The sequence below is a fragment of the Phyllobates terribilis genome, unplaced genomic scaffold (assembly GCF_046119375.1).
Source record: "Phyllobates terribilis strain yellow unplaced genomic scaffold, ASM4611937v1 Scaffold_13__5_contigs__length_258822181, whole genome shotgun sequence".
NCBI classification, from domain to species: Eukaryota; Metazoa; Chordata; class Amphibia; order Anura; family Dendrobatidae; genus Phyllobates; species Phyllobates terribilis.
This window is the reverse complement of record NW_027362773.1, coordinates 197,336,011-197,362,502: the sequence shown is the minus strand read 5'-3', so window position 1 is coordinate 197,362,502 and position 26,492 is coordinate 197,336,011. Positions and strand designations below refer to the sequence as shown.

Genomic DNA, 26,492 nt, shown 5'->3' with positions numbered 1-26,492 from the left:
GGATCTTCTTCCCAAAAGGATACTTGTACAGGGAGAGCCCAATATGAGAAAAAGGGGAGGAAGATCGATACCACACACAAGGAATCCGTAATGCAAGGACTTTTGTAGTTATAAATGAAAGGTAAATACAGGGCATAGGGTGGCAACTGAAAAAGAAAATGCCAGTATCAATAAATATATCAAGGTGTTGACAAAAGAAGTGAAAGAATACCACATGTCTACCTTAGGAGCCGCACCAGGTGATTCTGCCGTCGAATGTGCTGTGCCCGCCGCGCTGCATCGTTTAAATACGCAATAGCAATGACCAGAGTAAATAGGGAAGTCACGTGACTTCCTGTTTCCGGTGCATGGAACGCAGAAGTGAAGCGCAAAAACGTGCATGTATGGATACAATAACATAGGGGAGTATGGGACAGCGTTGAAAAGAAGGAACGGTGAGACCCCTTATGGTGACAGCAGGTATGGCAGGGTAAAATGTTCAATTCTAAAATGGAAAAGAATACAATGTCAGTATAGCGTAGGATTGAGAAAGACAAATTACAGCACTAATTATAATATGATACTATACAGCAATGCATCAATAAAATGATCTATAGACGACGATTGAGTAAATAAGGAGTCAAAATACGTCACGGCAGTTCAGAGTACCATGTCGTACTCTCTGTTCATACCCAGAGGTTCAAGTGTCTGTAGGGTATGAATCCAGTATGCTTCTCTTTGACGCAATTGGAGGATTCTATTGCCTCCTCTCCTACTATACGGAACATGCTCTAACACCTGGAAGCGCAGCTGAGAGATGTTGTGCCCCCTAGATATGAAATGATGGGGGATGGGAAGAACAGTTTGCTTGCATCTAATTGTAGACTTGTGTTTGGAAATGCGGTCTCGGATAAGCTGGGTAGTCTCTCCAACATATCCAAGACCGCACGGACACTTCATCAAATAAACTACATATGATGACTCACAAGTAAAGTATCCATGTATTGGGAAAAGTCTGCCAGTACGTGGGTGCGAAAAATGTGTACCTTTAATGATGTGTGAACACTGGAGACAGTGTAAACATGGAAAGTTCCCTTTTCGGTTTGTGGTCAAGAAGGACTGTCTCAGAGAACCAGAGAGAGAACCTATGTCAGCTCTAACAAGAGTATCTCTCAAGCTACGAGCTCTTTTGTGACATATTAAAGGTGGTGATGCAAATTCAGATATAGAGGGATAGGTCTGTTGTAATAAGGGCCAATGTTTCCGTATAACATTAGTTATCAATTTTTGATATGGATGATATGTGGTAATGAACGGAACACGGACAGGTTTAAAATGTGAGGATGTCCTAGTTGTTAAGTGAGGCTCACTGATAGAGAGTGGATAACCCCTGTCCAAAAATCGTTGGGTCGTCTCTTGATGACGGATAGTTCTAGTCCCTTGGTCTGAGACAATCCTGGCCACCCGCGTATGTTGTGACTTAGGAAGAGCCAACTTTACATGTTTGGGATGTGCACTAGAGAAATGAAGCAAGCTGTTCCTATCAGTAGGTTTCCTATAGAGATCAAATACGAGATTGCCAGTAGTGTCAAGGCATACAATTGTGTCCAAGAAATTGATCTCACACTCGCCAATATGCAGCGTAAACCTAAGGTTGGTGGTCATTGTGTTGAGTTCAGAAAAAAAGACATTGAAGGATGTTACATCGCCCCGCCATACAAGGAACACATCGTCTATGTACCGTTTCCAGGTTACCACATGAGTTTTAAAGGCATTATGTACATAGACGAAAGTTTCCTCGAAATGGGCCATATATATGTTTTCATACGAAGGTGCGACATTTGACCCCATCGCAGTCCCCTTAGACTGAAGATAAAATTAATCTCCAAATAAGAAAAAGTTCTGTCCTAGAACTATACGTAGGGCTTCCATACAGAGAGTAGTCTGATTATGATCAAATGAACTATACTGATCCAAGAACCACGATACGGCTTGTAAGCCTTGATCGTGGTCGATACTAGTATATAAGCTGTTCACATCTAGCGTGATTAGAAGACATTGATCAAATGAAAATGGTACATCCTTGATCTGTTGTAAAAAGTCGTTGGTATCCTTGATGTATGATGTGATCAAAGGTACCAGAGGACTCAAGATCCTGTCAAGCATGATCGCTAAAGGTGATAATACAGAATCAGTGGAAGCCACAATGAGGCGTCCCGGTGGCCTCCACAGGTTCTTGTGCACCTTAGGTAAGGTATAAAACACTGGGACAACAGGATGTCTCTTGATCAGATATTGTACAAGCTTGGTATCTATGGTGCCCAATGTCAGATGTTTATCGACAAGCGTCTTGATTAGAGCCTGAATCGATGTAGTAGGATTAGTGGAAATAGCTGTATAAGTAGAGGTATCAGATAATTGAGATAGAATTTCATTAACATAATATGATTTGTCTAGTATGACCAGTGCCCCACCCTTATCCGCTGGTTTTATAACGATACCTGTATTGGACTGCAAAGACTTGAGGGCCTGGGATTCTACTTGATTAAGATTATGCTTAAGAGGGAAATTACCCTGTGCAATAGAAGAGAGAATAGCATTGATATCCGTAGATACAAGGCCAATATAGGTTTCAATCGGATGATAACAACGGGGGGGTGGCAGAAGCTACTAGGTACATGTAAGTTGAGCTGATCGAAAGAAAATGAAGTCTCAGGGTTAGGCGGGCATGTGTCAGCCGAAGAAACATGTCGAGTGGAAAAATGTGATTTTAGTCGTAACATTCTAAAGAACCGTCTAAGTTCCTGATCGAGAGTAAAGGTGTTGAAGCTGGGGGTGGGAAAGAATGTAAGACCCTTCTGTAACAACCCAAGTTCACTTGGCGAGAGTATGTAGGAGGAGATGTTATATACGAGATTCGACCTACCTGTGATCGTGTTCTGACCCCGTATTGCCTCTGACGATCGCCTCTTCCCCAGCCTCGTCTTCCCCTTCGGGGTGGCCGTGGGCCTAAAAAATGAGAAGAGTTGTCCGACCCATATTCGCTGCTGCTCGATGGTCCGTAGGTAGTTCTGGGGAGAGGTGAGGAGTCTCCAAACGCCATCGATATACTCTGTGGTTAATATAATCGTCTCGATCTCTGATAAATTTATCACGTTTTCTAGCTTGTAGTGATTTCTTGAATTCCGTAGTGGTGTTCAAAGTAGATGATTTAAGTTCAGAAAAATCCGAGACAGGAAGAGTACCTCTCAGCTGTTCCTCAATGGTTCGTATAGAAATGTCCAATGCGGCAATTTCCTTACTCAGTCTTTCAATGGTTAATAAAATAATATCCATAGAGCATTTATTTAAAATCTGCTCAAACTTATCACAAAAATCCTTGTCATCAGAAAAAAGTGTTGGTCTTAATTGTACTCGTAGTCCTCGTGGTATCCTCTGAGCTCGATGGTATTCTGCCAAGGTAAAGGAATGAAGCTCTAATGCTATCAGGCGCTTATTGATATTAGTATATTCCTTAGTCCTAAGTTAAACTGGAGGTACCATTAAAAAGGAATCTGTAGAGGTCACCTTGGATAAGATTGCAGAAGTCTCTTCATCAGCGTATGAAAAAAACGGAACAAGACATTTGTATGTATCGGGTGCAACAGCCAAAAACAACTGAAGTATGAAAAGAGAGAAGGCTGTGCTCAACCGATAAAATAGGTGCTCAGGAAAAAGTAGTCTCAATATAATAAAGATATATTCCCGGCACACATATGAGAAAACAGAAAAATTGATGCAAATAAAAATTTTTTGTTTATTTATATGACAGATCCGCATAAAAATCCGACGATCGTTTCAATCATTTTGATTTTCATCAGGGACTGGGATCTATATAGGCACAAATATAACATTCATCATGATTTATTCAACAAAAATAGCAGTGGTTACACATGAAAAAAGAGACATCCCTCACAATATGCATAGAAAAATGAAAGAACCAATAAAACGGAGTGGTGGGTAAGCCAGAGCAGAGAGAAACCGCTGGTGCGGTGAGCAAAGATACAAAAACTACCGCACTCCTGATTTGTTCTTGGTGCACAGGTAAGGTACCAAGCCCAAAGTACAATATTAGAAAAACCCGGCACTCAAGGAATTTAGAAAAATGGGTATAAAGTTTTTAATGAAGTAGGTACAATCAAATAGACAAACGTTTCGGTCCCTCGGGACCTTCATCAGTGTACTACAAAAACAAGAAAACAACAAACACACAGTTACATATAGTAATGATCAAGTGTTCTGCGAACGTCGGTTGACATCGTCAGAGGAAAACATAAACAAGTGCAATTCTTGTGAGTCAAAAGACTACCTTCATAGGGCGACACGAAGGGAGGAAGGGATCAGGGAGGAGTTAGGAAGGATGTCCCATGGGGAATGTGAGGAAAAAGAAGAAAGAGGTAACATACCAAGGTACGGGTCATGAAGGTGGAAAAAGGAATCCACTAAGATTGCTTTAAAGCAGAAATGAACCCATTAAAAAAGGAACTACATAGGAAACAAAGAAGAATGTAGATGTACAGAGAACGGGCATACCTGAGCAGAGAACTGGAACATATACCAAGGAGTATAGGCCAGGAATGGTACGTCAGTAGAGAAAGCTGTAATGGGATATCACAGAAGAGGGAGGCTTTTTCAAAAGACTACAGGCTTAGTGGGCTAAAGGAGGGTGACACGTACCTGGAGGCAGAAGTCCAGAGTGAAGTAAAGACGCGGTATCCACCGCTTGTCAAAGGTGATGCAGTGTATGGGGAGTCATCCTGTGGTTATATATATGATGGGAGGAAGGGGAGGAGGTGTGTGTTGTAAGCGGTGGGACGCTGAAGTGCGTGCTGCCGAGAGGACCTGAACCGGAAATGACGCGAACGCGCGTCATCGGGTCATGTGATAGTCACATGAGCGGAAGTATCCCTTGTTTGCGTTCCAGGAGAAGAGCGGTGCGTTCCACTGCTTGTAGATGGTGTGTGGCTTGGTGTAGGAAGCAGGTAGGAGGTGAAATCTCGAGAGGGGACATCCATAGGGAGCAGGGGAGGAGGTTGAGGTATTAGGAAGGTTGCTGGGGAGAGAAAAGGGGGAGATCACATTAAAAACCACAAGCATGTACATGAGGAAAAAGAGAATGAGGGTATACTCTAAGTATATTAATTGCTCTAGATAACTTTTCAAATAAAGTATTATGCAAGACAGAACAAATCATACAGAATTATGTAAAGCATAACCAATTGTACAGAATGGGAGTAGAGACCATCACAAAATACGTACTGAGAAAATCCCATTATAAATGCGGCTAGCTGTGTACTAGTGTTCATTGTAGACCAATTAGATAAAAGAGAGCAGGTCGTAGTCCCGATTCAGTCCTTTCGAGGATAATGTTTGAAGTTCATGAATCCAGAAAGATTCACGGCGTTTAAGCATACGGATGCGATCGCCGCCTCTCCGTGGGATGGGTACATGATCTATTACTTGGAATTTGAGCTGTGAGATGGTGTGTCCAGCGGTAGAAAAGTGGTGTGGTATGGGTAGAGAAAGGTTTTTACAACGGATAGTGGATTTGTGATTTGATATACGGTCTTTGACCGGTTGGGTAGTTTCCCCGATATAGATGAGACCACACGGGCACTTGATGAGATAGACTACGAAGGAGGAGTTGCATGTGAAGAAATCTCTAATGTGAAATTGTTTGCCGGAGTGTGGATGGTAAAACGTATTACCCCTGATGACATTGTTACATTGAAAGCAGTGGAGACGGGGAAAAGTCCCAGTTTTAGGGTTAGCAAGGAACCTTTGTCTGGGTATAGGAGGGTTGGTGGGTAAGTCAGCTCTGATCAGGCGATCTTTTATATTGGGCGCTCTTTTGAAGCACGGGAGGAAGGAGTTTTTGAATTCAGAAACTGATGGGTATGCCGTGTGTAGAATTTTCCAGTGTTGATGGATCCTTTTATGAAGGATGCGTACTGCAGGGTGGTAAGTGTGGACAAAGGGGAGACGGTCTGAGGTGGTGTGGCGACTTCGAGTGTCTGGGTTGAGAGATTTTTGTAAGAGAGCTGGGGGATACCCCCGTTCCATAAACTTGTGTTGCATCTCTCTGAGACGTGTGTCCTGTGTGGTGGTGTCGCTCACTATGCGTTTCACCCTGTGGAATTGGGACTTGGGTATAGATGAGATCGTGGATTTGGGGTGTGCACTGTCAAAATGAAGTAAGCCATTTCTGTCCGTTGGTTTGACATATAGATCTGTGGACAGTATTCCCTTTTCATTTTTAATGACCTTGGTGTCTAGAAAATTAATAGACTCAGGACTAGAAGTAATTGTAAATTTAAGGCCTTCCCATGCCGTGTTGATGATGTCAAAAAAGGTCTCAAGAGTTTCTAAAGGGCCCCCCATATGAGGAAAATATCATCTATGTACCTTTTCCATGTAATCGCATGTGATTTGTACAGGTCGTTGGAATAGACAATTTCCTGCTCGAATTCTGCCATATAGCAATTGGCGTACGGGGGCGCTACATTTGAGCCCATTGCAGTCCCCTGTTTTTGAAGATAGAAGGTGTTCCCAAACAAGAAGTTTTTGGTGAGGACTAAGGTTAATAGATCTATGCAGAGATTCTGTGTGTCTACGGGTGTGTTGAATCTATTTAGCAAGTTGCCCACACATTCTATGCCTTTGATATGGGGAATAGATGTGTACAAGCTATTGACATCAAGAGTGACAAGAAAGGCAGTGGGTGGTATTTGATGAATAGAATGGATTGTATCAAGGAAGGCCCCTGTGTCCAATAAGTAGGATGGATTTTTGTGAGTCAGAGGAGTCAATATCTTTTCCAAAAAGATGGATAAAGGGGACAGTATTGAGTCTGTAGAGGCCACAATGGGACGGCCCGGGGGGTTTTCAAGATTTTTATGAATTTTGGGAAGGATGTAGAATACTGGTGTAATGGGATATTTTTTTATTAAAAAGTCTCGTGTTTTGAGATCAATTGTTTTCTGTGCCAAATAATGGTCAACTATGTTAAGGATTGAGGTACTGATGTTGTATGTGGGATATATTTCTAATACAGAGTATACCTTACTGTCATTTAGTTGTCGTTGTATTTCGTGAGTGTATTTATTTGTATCCATGACTACAATGGCCCCTCCCTTATCAGCCGGTTTGATTATAATGGTTTTGTCGGTCTCTAGAGATTTGAGGGCCTGTTTGTCTACGCTTGACATATTGTGATGGTAATGAATCAGACTTTTTTGCATGTCCCCCCTTAATTGTTCAAAGGAGCTGTTGATAAAACCTATAAAGGTTTCTACCGCATGTTTGTCCCTGGGTGGACGTTATGCGCTTTTAGACTTAAGGCCGAGGCTAGCTGCAGTGATTTGGACTGGGTCTGGTAGTGGAGCGTTTTCAAAGCTCATGAATGTAGGTTCATGTGCGAAGTGAGCTTTGAGACGTATGGAGCGGTAAAATCTCTGAAGCTTCATATCGAGCATGAACATGTTACACCTGCTGGAGGGGCAGAAGTTCAGTCCTTTTTGTAAGGCAGAGATCTCAGCTGTACTGAGGGATCGTGAAGAGATATTAACTACTAGCGTGGTAGTACCTGAGAGCGGGTAATCCGGGTGAAGTCCGTTTTGCTTCTTCCGGGCGCCTCCTCGTCTGGTCCTTTTCTTCTCGTGTTTCTCTTCTGTGTGCCTAAAAAACGAGTAGAAGAAATAGGGGCATGCCGGTCTGTCTCCGAGCCTGAAGTGGAGGGATCTGATGAGTAGTTTCTGTGATATGTATAGTTGCGCCTCGGGGCTTGTCTGTCGCGCCATCTGTAAACCTTGTCTTGCTGGTAGTCTTCTAGATCTCTTGCGAATTTGATTCGTTTTCTACTCTCCGTATCCCGTCTATGTTGTTCGATGATGGTGTCCGTTTTCCTCTTTAAGGTTTCAAACTCCTCGGGTGGGATTAAAGTGGAGAGTTGTGTCTCAATGCTTGAGATTTGTTCCCTGGATGTCGAGATGTCCTTCTGTAGAAATTCAACAGTGAGAGTCATTAAATCAAATGAACATTTGTTAAGTATTTTCTCGAATTTAGTGCAGTACTCCTTTTTATCACTAAATAGAGTTGGGCGCAGAGGAACCCTGAGGCCTCGTGGGATGCGCTGGACACGGATATATTCGGATAAGGTTGCGCAGTGGAGTTCGATGTTGGTGAGGTGTCTCCGTTCTCTCTCCCAGTCCTTCCCCCTTGTTTCCTTGGGTGGAACTTGAAGAAAGTCGCAGGGAAGGTTTGCTTGTGAGATAATATGAGTGGTTTCCTCAGCGTTGTATGAAAAAATATTTGTAGTGGTCATGACCTTTTATGGCAGGGTGCTGGTATATAGGAGGCATACAAAGATACAAAAACTACCCCACTCCTGATTTGTTCTTGGAGCACAGGTCTCTACTCCCATTCTGTACAATTGGTTATGCTTTACATAATTCTGTATGATTTGTTCTGTCTTGCATAATACTTTATTTGAAAAGTTATCTAGAGCAATTAATATACTTAGAGTATACCCTCATTCTCTTTTTCCTCATGTACATGCTTGTGGTTTTTAATGTGATCTCCCCCTTTTCTCTCCCCAGCAACCTTCCTAATACCTCAACCTCCTCCCCTGCTCCCTATGGATGTCCCCTCTCGAGATTTCACCTCCTACCTGCTTCCTATACCAACCAACATACCATCTACAAGCAGTGGAACGCACCGCTCTTCTCCTGGAACGCAAACAAGGGATACTTCCGCTCATGTGACTATCACATGACCCGATAACGCGCGTTCGCGTCATTTCCGGTTCAGGTCCTCTCGGCAGCGCGCACTTCAGCGTCCCACCGCTTACAACACACACCTCCTCCCCTTCCTCCCATCATATATATAACCACAGGGTGACACCCCATACTCTGCATCACCTTTGACAAGCGGTGGATACCGCGTCTTTACTTCACTCTGGACTTCTGCCTCCAGGTACGTGTCACCCTCCTTTAGCCTCCTTAGCCTGTAGTCTTTTGAAAAAGCCTCCCTCATTTGTGATATCCCATTACAGCTTTCTCTACTGACGTACCATTCCTGGCCTATACTCCTTGGTATATGTTCCAGTTCTCTGCTCAGGTATGCCCGTTCTCTGTACATCTACATTCTTCTTTGTTTCCTATGTAGTTCCTTTTTTAATGGGTTCATTTCTGCTTTACAGCAATCTTAGTGGATTCCTTTTTCCACCTTCATGACCCGTACCTTGGTATGTTACCTCTTTCTTCTTTTTCCTCACATTCCCCATGGGACATCCTTCCTAACTCCTCCCTGATCCCTTCCTCCCTTCGTGTCGCCCTATGAAGGTAGTCTTTTGACTCACAAGAATTGCACTTGTTTATGTTTTCCTCTGACGATGTCAACCGACGTTCGCAGAACACATGATCATTACTATATGTAACTGTGTGTTTGTTGTTTTCTTGTTTTTGTAGTACACTGATGAAGGTCCCGAGGGACCGAAACGTTTGTCTATTTGATTGTACCTACTTCATTAAAAACTTTATACCCATTTTTCTAAATTCCTTGAGTGCCGGGTTTTTCTAATATTGTACTTTGGGCTTGATACCTTACCTGTGCACCAAGAACAAATCAGGAGTGCGGTAGTTTTTGTATCTTTGTATGCCTCCTATATACTAGCACCCTGACATAAAAGGTCATGACCACTACAAATATTTTTTCATACAACGCTGAGGAAACCACTCACGTTATCTCACAAGCAAACCTTCCCTGCGACTTTCTTCAAGTTCCACCCAAGGAAACAAGGGGGAAGGACTGGGAGAGAGAACGGAGACACCTCACCAACATCGAACTCCACTGCGCAACCTTATCCGAATATATCCGTGTCCAGCGCATCCCACGAGGCCTCAGGGTTCCTCTGCGCCCAACTCTATTTAGTGATAAAAAGGAGTACTGCACTAAATTCGAGAAAATACTTAACAAATGTTCATTTGATTTAATGACTCTCACTGTTGAATTTCTACAGAAGGACATCTCGACATCCAGGGAACAAATCTCAAGCATTGAGTCACAACTCTCCACTTTAATCCCACCCGAGGAGTTTGAAACCTTAAAGAGGAAAACGGACACCATCATCGAACAACATAGACGGGATACGGAGAGTAGAAAATGAATCAAATTCGCAAGAGATCTAGAAGACTACCAACAAGACAAGGTTTACAGATGGCGCGACAGACAAGCCCCGAGGCGCAACTATACATATCACAGAAACTACTCATCAGATCCCTCCACTTCAGGCTCGGAGACAGACCGGCATGCCCCTATTTCTTCTACTCGTTTTTTAGGCACACAGAAGAGAAACACGAGAAGAAAAGGACCAGACGAGGAGGCGCCCGGAAGAAGCAAAACGGACTTCACCCGGATTACTCGCTCTCAGGTACTACCACACTAGTAGTTAATATCTCTTCACGATCCCTCAGTACAGCTGAGATCTCTGCCTTACAAAAAGGACTGAACTTCTGCCCCTTCAGCAGGGGTAACACGTTCATGCTCGATATGGAGCTTCAGAGATTTTACCGCTCCATACGTCTCAAAGCTCACTTCGCACATGAACCTACATTCACGAGCTTTGAAAACGCTCCACTACCAGACCCAGTCCAAATCACTGCAGCTAGCCTCGGCCTTAAGTCTAAAAGCGCATAACGTCCACCCAGGGACAAACATGCGGTAGAAACCTTTATAGGTTTTATCAACAGCTCCTTTGAACAATTAAGGGGGGACATGCAAAAAGGTCTGATTCATTACCATCACAATATGTCAAGTGTAGACAAACAGGCCCTCAAATCTCTAGAGACTGACAAAACCATTATAATCAAACCGGCTGATAAGGGAGGGGCCATTGTAGTCATGGATACAAATAAATACACTCACGAAATACAACGACAACTAAATGACAGTAAGGTATACTCTGTATTAGAAATAGATCCCACATACATCATCAGTACCTCAATCCTTAACACAGTTGACCATTATTTGGCACAGAAAACAATTGATCTCAAAACACGAGACTTTTTAATAAAAAAATATCCCATTACACCAGTATTCTACATCCTTCCCAAAATTCATAAAAATCTTGAAAACCCCCCGGGCCGTCCCATTGTGGCCTCTACAGACTCAATACTGTCCCCTTTATCCATCTTTTTGGAAAAGATATTGACTCCTCTGACTCACAAAAATCCATCCTACTTATTGGACACAGGGGCCTTCCTTGATACAATCCATTGTATTCATCAAATACCACCCACTGCCTTTCTTGTCACTCTTGATGTCAATAGCTTGTACACATCTATTCCCCATATCAAAGGCATAGAATGTGTGGGCAACTTGCTAAATAGATTCAACACACCCGTAGACACACAGAATCTCTGCATAGATCTATTAACCTTAGTCCTCACCAAAAACTTCTTCTTGTTTGGGAACACCTTCTATCTTCAAAAACAGGGGACTGCAATGGGCTCAAATGTAGCGCCCCCGTACGCCAATTGCTATATGGCGGAATTCGAGCAGGAAATTGTCTATTCCAACGACCTGTACAAATCACATGCGATTACATGGAAAAGGTACATAGACGATATTTTCCTCATATGGGGGGGCCCTTTAGAAACTCTTGAGACCTTTTTTGACATCATCAACACGGCATGGGAAGGCCTTAAATTTACAATTACTTCTAGTCCTGAGTCTATTAATTTTCTAGACACCAAGGTCATTAAAAATGAAAAGGGAATACTGTCCACAGATCTATATGTCAAACCAACGGACAGAAATGGCTTACTTCATTTTGACAGTGCACATCCCAAATCCACGATCTCATCTATACCCAAGTCCCAATTCCACAGGGTGAAACGCATAGTGAGCGACACCACCACACAGGACACACGTCTCAGAGAGATGCAACACAAGTTTATGGAACGGGGGTATCCCCCAGCTCTCTTACAAAAATCTCTCAACCCAGACACTCGAAGTCGCCACACCACCTCAGACCGTCTGCCCTTTGTCCACACTTACCACCCTGCAGTACGCATCCTTCATAAAAGGATCCATCAACACTGGAAAATTCTACACACGGCATACCCATCAGTTCCTGAATTCAAAAACCCCTTCCTCCCGTGCTTCAAAAGAGCGCCCAATATAAAAGATCGCCTGATCTGAGCTGACTTACCCACCAACCCTCCTATACCCAGACAAAGGTTCCTTGCTAACCCTAAAACTGGGACTTTTCCCTGTCTCCACTGCTTTCAATGTAACAATGTCATCAGGGGTAATACGTTTTACAATCCACACTCCGGCAAGCAATTTCACATTAGAGATTTCTTCACATGCAACTCCTCCTTCGTAGTCTATCTCATCAAGTGCCCGTGTGGTCTCATCTATATCGGGGAAACTACCCAACCGGTCAAAGACCGTATATCAAAATACAAATCCACTATCCGTTGTAAAAACCTTTTTCTACCCATACCACACCACTTTTCTACCGCTGGACACACCATCTCACAGCTCAAATTCCAAGTAATAGATCATGTACCCATCCCACGGAGAGGCGGCGATCGCATCCGTATGCTTAAACGCCGTGAATCTTTCTGGATTCATGAACTTCAAACATTATCCCCGAAAGGACTCAATCGGGACTACGACCTGCTCTCTTTTATCTAATTGGTCTACAATGAACACTAGTACACAGCTAGCCGCATTTATAATGGGATTTTCTCAGTACGTATTTTGTGATGGTCTCTACTCCCATTCTGTACAATTGGTTATGCTTTACATAATTCTGTATGATTTGTTCTGTCTTGCATAATACTTTATTTGAAAAGTTATCTAGAGCAATTAATATACTTAGAGTATACCCTCATTCTCTTTTTCCTCATGTACATGCTTGTGGTTTTTAATGTGATCTCCCCCTTTTCTCTCCCCAGCAACCTTCCTAATACCTCAACCTCCTCCCCTGCTCCCTATGGATGTCCCCTCTCGAGATCTCACCTCCTACCTGCTTCCTATACCAACCAACACACCATCTACAAGCAGTGGAACGCACCGCTCTTCTCCTGGAACGCAAACAAGGGATACTTCCGCTCATGTGACTATCACATGACCCGATGACGCGCGTTCGCGTCATTTCCGGTTCAGGTCCTCTCGGCAGCACGCACTTCAGCGTCCCACCGCTTACAACACACACCTCCTCCCCTTCCTCCCATCATATATATAACCACAGGGTGACACCCCATACACTGCATCACCTTTGACAAGCGGTGGATACCGCGTCTTTACTTCACTCTGGACTTCTGCCTCCAGGTACGTGTCACCCTCCTTTAGCCCCCTTAGCCTGTAGTCTTTTGAAAAAGCCTCCCTCATTTGTGATATCCCATTACAGCTTTCTCTACTGACGTACCATTCCTGGCCTATACTCCTTGGTATATGTTCCAGTTCTCTGCTCAGGTATGCCCATTCTCTGTACATCTACATTCTTCTTTGTTTCCTATGTAGTTCCCTTTTTAATGGGTTCATTTCTGCTTTACAGCAATCTTAGTGGATTCCTTTTTCCACCTTCATGACCCCTACCTTGGTATGTTACCTCTTTCTTCTTTTTCCTCACATTCCCCATGGGACATCCTTCCTAACTCCTCCCTGATCCCTTCCTCCCTTCGTGTCGCCCTATGAAGGTAGTCTTTTGACTCACAAGAATTGCACTTGTTTATGTTTTCCTCTGACGATGTCAACCGACGTTCGCAGAACACATGATCATTACTATATGTAACTGTGTGTTTGTTGTTTTCGTGTTTTTGTAGTACACTGATGAAGGTACCGAGGGACCGAAACGTTTGTCTATTTGATTGTACCTACTTCATTAAAAACTTTATACCCATTTTTCTAAATTCCTTGAGTGCCGGGATTTTCTAATATGGTGCGGTGAGCAAGGCAGAGCAGAGAGAAGCCGCCGGAGCGGTGGGCAAGGCAGAGCAGAGAGAAGCCGCCGGAGCGGTGGGCAAGACAGAGCAGAGAGATGCCGCCAGAGCGGTGGGCAAGGCAGAGCAGAGAGAAGCCGCCGGAGTGGTGGGCAAGGCAGAGCAGAGAGAAGCCGCCGGAGTGGTGGGCAAGTTAGAGCTGAGAGAAACCGCCGGTGCGGTGAGCAAGGCAGAGCAGAGAGAAGCCGCCGGAGTGGTGGGTAAGGCAGAGCAGAGGGAAGCTGCCGGAGCGGTGGGCAAGTCAGAGCAGAGAGAAGTCGCCGGAGCGGTGGGCAAGGCAGAGCAGAGAGAAGCCGCCGGAGCGGTGGCCAAGGCAGAGCAGAGAGAAGCCGCCGGAGCGGTGGGCAAGGTAGAGCAGAGAGAAGCCACCGGTGCGGTGGGCAAGTCAGAGCTGAGAGAAACCGCTGGTGCGGTGAGCAAGGCAGAGCAGAGAGAAGCCGCCAGAGTGGTGGGCAAGTCAGAGCACAGAGAAGCCACCGGAGCGGTGGGTAAGGCAGAGCAGAGGGAAGCCGCCAGAGCAGTGGGCAAGTCAGAGCAGAGAGAAACCGCCGGAGCGGTGGGTAAGGCAGAGCAGAGGGAAACCGCCGGAGCGGTGGGCAAGTCAGAGCAGAGAGAAACTGTCGGAGCTGTGGGCAAGACAGAGCAGAGAGAAACCACTGGAGCGGTGGGCAAGACAGAGTGGAGAGAAACCGCCGGAGCGGTGGGCAAGACAGAGCGGAGCGAAACCGCAGGTGCGGTGGACAAGGCAGAGAGGACAGGGCTCTGTTCACATGGAACAGACTGGAAAATACAGGAAGATACGAAGGAAGGGAAAAGGGACAAGCAGAACCAGATACACACAAGGTACTTCCTATGAAGTAGCGAGTGGACGCAAAACTCACAAACAGAAGTACAGAGACAACGAGTTGGAGTTAGGTGCAGGTTCAGATACTGCAGGAAAAGGGAAGGTATGGACATAGAGACAAACAGGTAACAGGCTAGGATACAGTTCAGACAGGAACTGCTACTGCAATGAGATACAAGAAAGAGCCTGGGTATACAGCCCCCAGAGTGGCAGGACAGACTGGAAGTCAGAGATAACAGGCCTGGGTATACAGCCCCCAGAGATGGCGGAAACGGACAAGAAGTCACAGATAACAGGTCTGGGTATGCAGCCCCCAGAGAAGGCGGAAACAGCCAAGAAGCAGAACTGGACCTGGCAACTTCAGAGTCAAGGAGTACACTGAATGTTAGTGTTGCTCAGGCACCTCCTACTGGGTGGAGGGGGTTTAAATATCCAGTGACTCACAGCAATAGGCTGGAGACGCATTAGGGGTGCGCCCACAGCAGCTATAAGAATCAGGAAGTAACCGGGCCGCCGCCCTAAGCAGTCAGTCAAGAGACACGCACACAGCATGAACTGGAGCAAGATTTGCAGGCTGGACTGACAGGTAAGATTGCGGTCTTGCATAGTCGGAGGTGGTGCACTATGCAAGCACGCCGCCAGGGATGTTACAGTACCCCCCCCATTGCGCCCCCTCTTCTTCAAGCCTGCAAGGGTCTTCTGCAGAGAATTTGGAGGCCAATCCTTCTCATCAAGAGGATTACCTCTTCTGTCCATTTAAGGAAACGAAACTGATCTCATCATCTTGGTGACTAGGATGCTTCCTCCTATCAAGCCATCCTCAGCAATAGATGAAGTGGGTGAAGTACCAGGAACAGCACACAGGAAAGTCTCTCTCCGTTTGTTATCAGGTAGCACCCTGGTGGATTCAGGAGACAACTGGAGGTCCTCCGCCTGGTTGGAGGGGTGCAGAGACTCGGGGGTAACTACCGCCTTGACGTTCACTTTGCCAAGCTTACTGGATGAAGTGGGCGGCGTACCAGGTACCAGGTGTAGGAAAGTCTCTCTCCGTTTATCAGGTAGCACCCCGTGAAATTCAGGAGACAACTGGAGGTCCTCCGCCTGGTTGGAGGGATGCAGAGACTCGGGGGTAATCACTGCTTCGAAGTACATTTTGCCAAGCTTACAGGATGAAGTGGGCGGCGTACCAGGTACTGGGTGTAGGAAAGTCTCTCTCTGTTTAACAGGTAGCACCCCGGGGAATTCAGGAGACAACTGGAGGTCCTCCGTTTGGTTGGAGGGGTGCAGAGACTCAGGAGAAATCACTGCTTCGATGTACACTTTGCCAAGCTTACTGGATGAAGTGGGTGAAGTACCAGGTACAGGGTGTAGGAAAGTCTCTCTCCCTTTGTTATCAGGTAGCACCCCGGAGGATTCAGGAGAAAACTGGGGGTCCTCCGCCTGGTTGGAGGGGTGCAGAGTCTCGGGGGTAAACACCGCCTTGATGGACGTAGGACCATATTTATTAGAGACGGAGGGTCCTTGCTTTAGGACCATTTTCAGACTGGTTTCAGAGATGACTTGTCTGTAAGGCGGGACGGTACCTGAAGCCAGATCATTGGTACAATCGTCGAGACTGTGTGGGGACAACGGCTCCGCTTCTCTTCCTTCGGAGACTTCAACGCACAGCGAGTCAGCGACTAGCAGATCTGGTGAAGAAGAAGAAACTGCTAACTGTCCTGAAGATGTGGGGACTGGACACCCCTTGTACCTTAGCAGTCCCCCAGGATACACCATGCAGGATCTCCAGACCTGAGCGGGAACTAGATCTCTCAGCTCTGGACGACCTGTGGGTAAGCCAGTCAGCACCTGGAATGTGAACTTCTTCATATGTAATTCTCCAATCTGGAGCTTAATTTGTACAGACATATTTTGACTGTTTCTGAGTAGGGCTCGTCCTTCTGCTGACAATGCCCAAACCGGCTTCTGGAGTTGTCGGACGGGAATCAGACACCGACTCTTCAAGGCTTTAAGCCCAAAACTTCCAGTTAATCCGAGGCCTTCACTTGCCACGGAGACAGTCATGGTCATCTGTGGAGAGGAAACACTAACGCCAAGGGCAGCCTCTCCTACAGGCCTAATGTCTTGGGATTCTCCAACCATTGCTGGACAAAGACCGTCAGGGGGTCCCAAACCACCGCAGCGGGACCGCAATCCAATTTTGTGACTGAGATCTGGCTTCTGCTTTGCCTGACGAACATAGTCATCCTTCATGGATTCTGTGCGGAAAGCTGCCTCTACAGGCTGGGAAACAGGAGGTCTTTGGGAGGACAGAACCTGGCGTGACGGTTTACCTCTATGCCTTGCACGTCTGGACTGCCTCTTGAGGTTGGGAAGAGAAGTATTCTGTGGAGCATAGTCATCCTCTGTGGATTCTGGGTGGGCAGCAGTCTCTTCAGGCTGGAGGACTGGTAGGCTACCTACACTCATTACCCATCAGGGCTGCTCTGGGATATTGGGAAGGGAAGCTTTAGCAGAGGCTTCATGATTAGGGTCATCGAAGACCATTAGAAAGGCCACCAGGAAGGCCTGCAGGTCAAAGATGATAGGAAAACATGCTTCCCATAGGGGGGTGATCCATTTCAAGGCATCACCCGCTAGGTAGGACATCATGAATGCTACTTTAACCCGATCAGTAGGAAAATAGTGAGCATAGAACTTGAAATGCAGCATGCATTGCTCCACAAATGCACGGCTTCGTTTTGGATCCCCATAGTACCGTGGTGGATCCGCAGGAACGAGTGCTGATAGATCCATTTGGCTGGTGCATAAATCGCCTGGGCCATAGCTTGAGAAAAAATTTTTTCTTGGTGCACGTATTCGCCATACAAAGATTCAAAATGTCTCTGAGAGCGAAAGGCCGTGGGGCTCAATGGGAGCCATGGCCTGAGCAAACTGTTACGCTCGCGCCCGGACTGACTAGCGTGAGCGTGATTAGTGATCCCACTGTACCATGAACCGAGGAGTGCCTGGAGGGGCGTAACTAAGTATCAACCCGATCCGACCAAGGTCGCACGGCGGCTAGTCGACTCCGTGGAGCAAGGAGGAACCGAGCAGAGGGACCAGGTACGACTCCAGGTCAGACCCCTGTCACAGTTGTTGACCCACACTGGGGAATGCAGGAACAGGCAGGTTAGACTGGCAGGCAGGTGGGTATTGGCAAGTACGGTTGGTATGCAGACAGGTGGGTACTGGCAAGTATGGCTGGTATGCAGACAGGTGGGCACTGGCAAGCACGGCTGGTATGCAGACAGGTGGGCACTGGCAAGCAAGGCTGGAATGCAGGCAGGGAGATACTGGCAAGCACGGCTGGAGTGCAGACCGGGAGGTACTAGCAGGTTGAAACGCAGGCTGGATAGGGTCCAGTACAGACTGGGAGACAGGTACAGAGCCGCAGATGCGGTAGACAAGCAGAATAAAGTGAAACCGCCGGAGCGGAGGACAAGGCAGAGCAGAGAGGAACTGCTGGTGCGGTGAGCAAGCAGAGCAGAGCGAAAACCACAGGTGCGGTGGACAAGGCAGAGCAGAGCGAAACCGCCGGAGCGGTGGACAAGGCAGAGCAGAGAGAAACCGCAGGTGCGGTGGTCAAGGCAGAGCAGAGCGGAACTGCCGGAGCGGTGGGCAAGGCAGAGCAGAGAGAAGCCGCCGGATTGGTGGGTAAGTCAGAGCAGAGAGAAACCGCTGGTGTGGTGAGCAAGGCTGAGCAGAGAGAAGCTGCCGGAGTGGTGGTCAAGGCAGAGCAGAGAGAAGCCACTGGAGCAGTGGGCAAGGCAGAGCAGAGTGAAGCCACTGGAGCGGTTGGCAAGGCAGAGCAGAGAGAAGCCGCCGGAGCGGAGGGCAAGTCAGAGCAGAGAGAAACCGCTTATGTGGTGAGCAAGGCAGAGCAGAGAGAAGCCGCCGGAGCGGTGGGCAAGTCAGAGCAGAGAGAAGCCGTTGGAGCGGTGGGTAGGCAGAGCAGAGGGAAGCTGCCGGAGCGGTGGGCAAGTCAGAGCAGAGAGAAACGGCCGGAGCGGTGGGTAAGGCAGAGCAGAGGGAAACCGCCGGAGCGGTGGGCAAGTCAGAGCAGAGAGAAACCGCTGGAGCGGTGGGCAAGACAGAGTGGAGAGAAACCGCCGGAGCGGTGGGCAAGACAGAGCGGAGCGAAACCGCAGGTGCGGTGGACAAGGCAGAGAGGACAGGGCTCTGTTCACATGGAACAGACTGGAAAATACAGGAAGATACGGAGGAAGGGAAAAGGGACAAGCAGAACCAGATACACACAAGGTACTTCCTATGAAGTAGCGAGTGGACGCAAAACTCACAAACAGAAGTACAGAGACAACGAGTTGGAGTTAGGTGCAGGTTCAGATACTGCAGGAAAAGGGAAGGTACGGACATAGAGACATACAGGTAACAGGCTAGGATACAGTTCAGACAGGAACTGCTACTGCAATGAGATACAAGAACGAGCCTTGGTATAGAGCCTCCAGAGTGGCAGAACAGACTGGAAGTCAGAGATAACAGGCCTGGGTATACAGCCCCCAGAGATGGCGGAAACGGACAAGAAGTCACAGATAACAGGTCTGGGTATGCAGCCCCCAGAGAAGGCGGAAACAGACAAGAAGCAGAACTGGACCTGGCAACTTCAGAGTCAAGGAGCACACTGAATGTTAGTGTTGCTCAGGCACCTCCTACTGGGTGGACGGGGTTTAAATATCCAGTGACCCACAGCAATAGGCTGGAGACGCATTAGGGGTGCGCCCACAGCAGCTATAAGAATCAGGGAGTAACCGGGCCGCCGCCATAAGCAGTCAGTCAAGAGACATGCACACAGCATGAACTTGAGCAAGATTTGCAGACTGGACTGACAGGTAAGATTGCGGTCTTACATATTGGGAGGTGGTGCACTATGCAAACACGCCGCCAGGGATGTTACAGGGAGAAAGAGAGAGAAAGGGACAGATAGAGAGAGAGAAGAGAGGAAGATAGAGAGAGGAAGAGAGAGAAATAGGGAGAGAGGGAGAAAGAGAGAGACAGACAGAGAGAGACAGAGTGAGGGACAAAGAGAGAGACAGAGAGAGATAGAAAGAGAGAGGAAGAGAGACAGAGATAGAGAGAAAGAGGGGGAGAGAAAGAGGGAGAGAGAAGGGGAGAGAGAGGTAGAGAGAGAGATAGGGAGAGAGTGAGAAAGAGAGAGAGGGACAGAGAGAAAGAGGGAGGGTGTGGGGAAAATAGGAACAGAGAAAGATAAATTGAGAGAGGGAGAGAGTGAAGTAGACAGAGAAAGAGGGAGGGAGAGAGAGAGGGGGAGAGAGAGAGGGGGAGAGAAGAAGAAAGAGAGGGAGATTGGGAAATAGGGGGGAAAGAGAGAAGGAGACAGAGGGAGAAAGAGGGAGAGAGCGGGAGGGAGAGAGAATCCAAACTTGCACGGGTCTGCTCATCCCTACTTGTAAGCACTGCACTGAAGCTGGCAAGAATTGCTAGAGTGCACCATTAGCCCCAGCCAGCTTCAGTGCAGTTTCCAGACAGCGGCCTGACAATACCCCTGGCCTGAAGTATACATTTGGCAGGAGCTCATGACCCCCTTCAATTACTAGTCTGGGGACTGGGGAGCAATGAACTCATGGTGAACAGAGAGCTACTAGAAAGTAGGGGAAATATCACTTTGGGTCTCACCTTTTCTAATTACACCGCTGGACAACAGTAAGTTAAAAAGGACTTTTCACTGGATTTTTTATTATTATTTTAAAACGAGTAACTCCTTTTAGTTCCTGCTGCTTCACTGATTCTGGAACAATTTTTCTTTTTTCTTTGTGCCCATCCGTTCCAAAGTTATGCCCTCAGAAATAATGGTGCAGATTTTCCCATTTACCAACTGGACGTTCACCAAAGAACTTCTCTGTGGACTTGGCCTTGTTTTCATTGGCCAATATCAGAGGGGGAAAAGCAAACGCCCACAGAGAACTTCTTTGGTGTCTGCCCACAGATAGGTGAAAGAAAAACTTGTATTATTATTTCTAGGGGGCATAACTTTGGAACGGAGGGAAAGAGAAGAAAAATAAAAACTGTTCCAAAATCCTTTTTGATAGACTCGTTAAACATTTTGATTTGCAAATGTTTATTCAAATACAACATTTTTTGACATCTCTGTAAAAAAAATATGTTTTATTTATTTATCTCTTGAAACTATAATTCTGGCCAACTGTTAAGACAAGTATTTTGGCAGATGGGTTCCGAGCGCAATCTTTTCTTGAAGTCATTCTATTGAACATGGCACTTTTATGTTATTCAACTTTGTTTTACAGGCAAGTTCTAAATAAATCTGTTGCCTTGACCTATCTGGATCAGAAATTTGATTTTTAGTGTCATTGTTACACTCTACATAACATGTGAAAGAAACGTAAAGAGACAGAGGAACAGAAGGTATCACGGATGTGCCCTCTTGGCTACCCATTGAGATATCTCCTTTTAAAATTTCTTGCTGATGTTGAAGATGACTTGACCGCCAAGAAGCACTCTCAATGTAAATTTATTTGGCAGAGGTATGTTTTTCCTGAGGTTTTGTGTCATCCTTTGACTTTATCCCTCTGTTCCTCTTATTGAAATAGACCTGTGATTTAAGTGGATTAAAACCAAAGTCTTGTTTGGAAGAATCTCTGTTTTTGTCACTTCCGAAGTCATTTATCCTTGGATAATTAAAGGCATAATACACATTTTTAATTGATATTTTTGTGGTGTTGGCTTGTGATAAAGTGTAATATATTGTACATTAGTTATATATTCTTACCTTTACAAAGGTAATCACTCATACAACTAAAATCTGCACGGTTGTTGGTATCTAATCCCCACGTTTGGGGTTGTTGGAATATTCCAGAAGGTCAACATCTCGAAATTTCTTCCCTATAATCACCCTTATTTGTACTTTATGCTAACCCAATCACTGGTGGCCATTAGTCCCTTTTGGTCTATAAAATACATTGATGTTATTGGTGATTAGAGATGAGAAAATAAATTTGAGTGGAATTTAATTAGAACTCAGTCACCTAAATGTGGATTTTTAGTCATTTGATTCTGGGTGGATTCAACAAACTGGTCACCAATTTTCTGAACCATAAAGGGCCACTAAAAGATTCAAAAAAATCCTTATACTTACCTCACCGCTCACCTGTGCCGACCATTCGTTCCTCACCACCATCACCCTTTCGGAACTCGTTGCATCTTCTGATCCCCGCTTATTGCACTGATATCCCTGGGCCTCTCAAACTGACCTTCGACTTCTGGCACTGGTGAGATCAGGGCCGGCTCCAGGTTTTTGTGGGCCACGGGCGAAAGCGTCTCAGTGGGCCCCTTTAACACATACCACGATTCATGATGCAAGGATAAGGTAGAGAAATATATATAGTACAAGGCCGAAGATTTCACTTCTTACATTACATGAGTGATATCTATTGTAAATTCCACAATAGCTCAGAAACCAGTGAATCCTCGGAGCGCACAGTGCAGACCGGACAATATAGTCCTCCATACAGTATTATGGGCCCCATATATTGCTCCATACCGAATAATGGACCCCATATAATTCTCCATACAGAATAATGGACCCCATAAAATGCTTCATGCAGAATACTAGCCCCCATATAATGCTCCATACAGAATACTGGCCCCCATATAATGTTCCATGCAGAATACTGGCCCCCATATAATGCCCCAAGCAGGCTGTTTCCCACCCTCCACACATAATGTCCCATGCAGGCTGTTCCCCCCCACAGACATAATGCCCCATGCAAGCTGCTTATCCCCCCACATAATGCCACATGCAGGCTGTTTATCCCCCCCACATAATGCCCCATGCAGGATGTCACTCCCCCCCCCCATATAATGCTCCATACAAGATGTCACTTCCCCCCATATAATGTCCCATGCAGGATGTCACTTCCTCCCCTATATATTGCCCCATGCAGGATGTCATCCCCCCCCATAAAATGTCCCATTCAGGATGGCACCTCCCTCCTAAATAATGCCCCATTCAGGCTGTTTGCGGCCCAAAAACACTTAATGCCCCAATGCAGTCTGTATCTCCCCACACACATTTAATGCCCCATGAAGGCTGTCCCCCCCCACACACATAATGCCCCATTCAGGCTGTTTCTCCCCAACACACATAATGCCCAATGCAGGTTATCCCCCCTCCACACATAATGCCCCATGCAGGCTGTTTCTCCCCCCCCACAAAATGCCCATGCATGATGTCACTTCCTCCCCATATAATGCCCAATGCAGGATGTCACTCGCCCCCCATATAATTCCCCATGTAGTATGTCATTCCCCCCCATATAATGCCACATGCAGGGTGTAACTCCTCCCCCCCATATAATGCCCCATGCAGGATGTCACCCCCATATAATGCCCCATGCAGGATGTCACTTCCCCCCCATATAATGCCCCATGCAGGACGTCACTTCCCCCCATATAATGCCCCATGTAGGATGTCACTCCCCCCCATATAATGCCCCATGCAGTCTGTCCCCCCCCCCTACAAGATATCCCATGCAGAATGTCACTTTCCGCCCATATAATGCCCCATGCAGGATGTCACTCCCCCCATATAATGCCCCATGCAGGATGTCACTTCCCCCCATATAATGCCCTACGCAGGATGTCACTACCCCCCATATAATGCCCCATGTAGGATGTCATTCCCCCCATATAATGCCCTATGCAGGATGTCACTCCCCCCCATATAATGCCCCATGTAGGATGTCATTCCCCTCCCATATAATGCCCCATGCGTCCATACATAAAGAAAAAAAAAATCAAATACTCACCTCACTTCTCACCCACTGCCGCTGCTCAGGTCTCCTCACCCATGCAGCCGTCTTCCCACTCTGCGCTGCCTGTGACGGCTCAGCAGAGGACGACATTGCCCTCTGACCTGAGACGTTACAGTCAGAGGACGCGGAGCTGCTGCGGAGTCACGGTGAGAGGTAAGTATTGTGCCGGCTGCGGAGGCCCTGAGCAAGCCTGGGAGAGGGGGTGCAGAACACTCTCAGGCCTCAAAACCGGAAATCATGGCCTAGTGTGAGGACTCCTAGGGATATCAATGAGAGCGTCATGGATCCGAAGATGCTTCGATGACCATGTGAGTGAAGATGAAGACTGCAGGGGCTGGAGAGGTGAGCATAAAAATGTTTTTTGATTTTTTACATGTTATGTTTATTATGCTCTGGGGTCAGATGTAGATGTAGAAACCTCAGACCATGATAAGGGATGTTAAATTGACAGGAAATAACTTCTCCGCAAATCAAATTGCCTGGAAAAATACATGAGAACAGGTGAAGTTGAATGTTTCCCTACCCACTAAATTCTACTTGCCTGGAGGTCTAATTAGGGTCTATATTAGTGTTGAGCCACCCCCGTAGTGTTCGAGTTCGGTTCGGTTCGTCGAACACCCGTGTGTTCGCCGAACTGTTCGTCGAACTGTTCGTCGAACACCTTCAAACACCGTTAAAACCAATGGCAGGCAAACAAAAACACATAAAAACACATAGAAAACACCTTCAAAGGTGTCCAAAAGCTGACAAACTGCTCAGAAGACACAACTAACACATGGAAAAGTGACAAGTACATATAGTCATGCGAAAAGAAAAGAGGTGGAGGAGTAAAAGGAGGGGGAGACACAGATATAGGCATGTCATGCCCTTCTAAAATCCAAAAAGTGAGAAGCCGAGACGGCCAGTCCGCTCCTGCCCGTGCCACCTCCGTGTCGCCGGGTTTGTGCCAGAGCCGCGGTGAACCCTGACGGCCAGCCCCCCTCTCCCAATACTGGTGCCTGTCCGCTGGTGGGTCGAGAGAGCCCCCCTGTGGTGGAGGCAGCTCTAAGCTTTTTAATTTAAATTGTCCCTCTAATTTAAATGAATACACTTTAAATCCATTTACAAGGATCTATTGGAGGGCAAGTCTCATGCCAGCAGCCGCGTAATTCCAGCTCCAGTAACGTCCACTAAAGCTGCTGCAGTTAAAAAGCTTTTATAAGGATCGAGCTCGGCTGTCCACCGCAAGGCATCCTAGTGCCAGTCCCAGCCCCTATGCCTTGGGGTGCCTCCTGATGCTCTTCACTAAGTTTGCCGTGGTCCCGAAGCATTTCCTTTGAAAAAATTAAGTGTCCAAACTACAGGTGGTGTAGCTTGCTTAACAGCCGGGATAATCCGCTGACTAGCAGACACTGCTACTAGGCACAAAGTATTTCCTGGACTAGATGCAGTTAAAAATTTGTAAGTAGATACTCTCGTTGGATGCTGAGAAAGCATTCCATAGAGTCTCCTGGCACGCCATATATGATTCTCTTAAAAAGCTTGGGGTAGGGGTCTAGGGGACCCTTTTATAGCCAAAATCACGGCCCTGTATCACAATACATCACCTAGGCTGAAGATAAATGGAACTGTAGCACCGAGGGCTCGGTTGCTACAGACGTATTGCACCTCACCCAGAGGTGTGATATCTCACTCTCAGATAAGGATGGAGTGTGGATCAGGACCCGACACCTGCATGCATTACACCACATTGCCGTGGGGCAGGGCGACCAATATGCCCCTGAGATGGGCACGACAGTCCCTGTCCCTGGCTGGAGTGGGGGGAGGGAACACTGAGGAAGGGGAACCCTGCAGTGCAGGAGCAGGGAGGAAGCAGTTCCTGGGTGCATTGAGAAGGGAGTATAAAAGGTGGGCACCATCTTAGTTCAGTGCAGAGAAGTCTGAGCAGAAGTGGCAGGGAGCAGGGGCTCTGCATGAGCTCTGCTCCGGAGGCGGGCCTAGTAACAGAGGCCCAGGCCTGCAAGAGGGAGAAGGAAGGAAGAGGAGCGGAGAAGGCTCCAGGAACGAGGAATGAAGGGATCCCAGGGGTGCGGACGGGCGAGTCGCCACCGCACGCCCGAATCCACCTGCGTGGAGGGGTCAGGCCAAAGGGGGAGACCGGTCCCCGAACTAGTGGAGGCAGGAAACGACCCTCAGCTAGAAACCGGAGGCTCTGACATTTTATGTGGCGCAGCCCCTTGCTCCACCCGCTAGGAAGGCACCACATAGGGTCAGGGAAACTGGCGCCAAGTTTACCAAGAGGAGGCCCGAGGCAGCCGGACAGAAGTGTTGGTAAGAAAGGCCAGACAAAGGACACACAAAGGGGGTCCTGTGAAGCGCTCCAAAGTTATCTGGGAGTTGTCTGAGCCCCTCACCTGGTGAGCACAGTACGACGTGGGCAGCCGTTACCTGCAGACGTGGTCTGGATAATAAGAACTGTGAGTAAAGGCCCTGAACTGCATCACTGACTCCGTGTCGTTACTGCTGCTGCCCTGCACCATCACCCCCATCCTCCGCATACACTGCCCTGAGGCTATACTCCTCCCGTGGGGAGTTATGCTACGCTCTGCTGCACCCACAACACCAGCCTTAGCGGTCTGCCCTGTAGCGGCGGTTCACTCTGACCGCAATCCACGGGTGGCGTAGTCGGACATTTAAACATCAAAACCACATAAATAGTTCCGCCACTGGTTTGACCGCCCTGAGCCACGGAACCGGATCGCCGCCACGAAGACTACAACCACCAGCATC

At 47.0% G+C, this 26,492-nt stretch overlaps 1 long non-coding RNA gene across 1 annotated transcript; it reads left to right on the top strand.

Annotated features, from left to right (window-relative positions):
* The first annotated feature begins 307 nt into the window (after positions 1 to 307).
* On the top strand, positions 308 to 13,718 carry LOC141174654 (uncharacterized). The gene is made up of 3 exons (XR_012252933.1): positions 308 to 434; positions 10,037 to 10,447; positions 12,984 to 13,718. It is a non-coding gene; the product is annotated as an uncharacterized lncRNA (long non-coding RNA).
* The last annotated feature ends 12,774 nt before the right edge of the window (positions 13,719 to 26,492 follow it).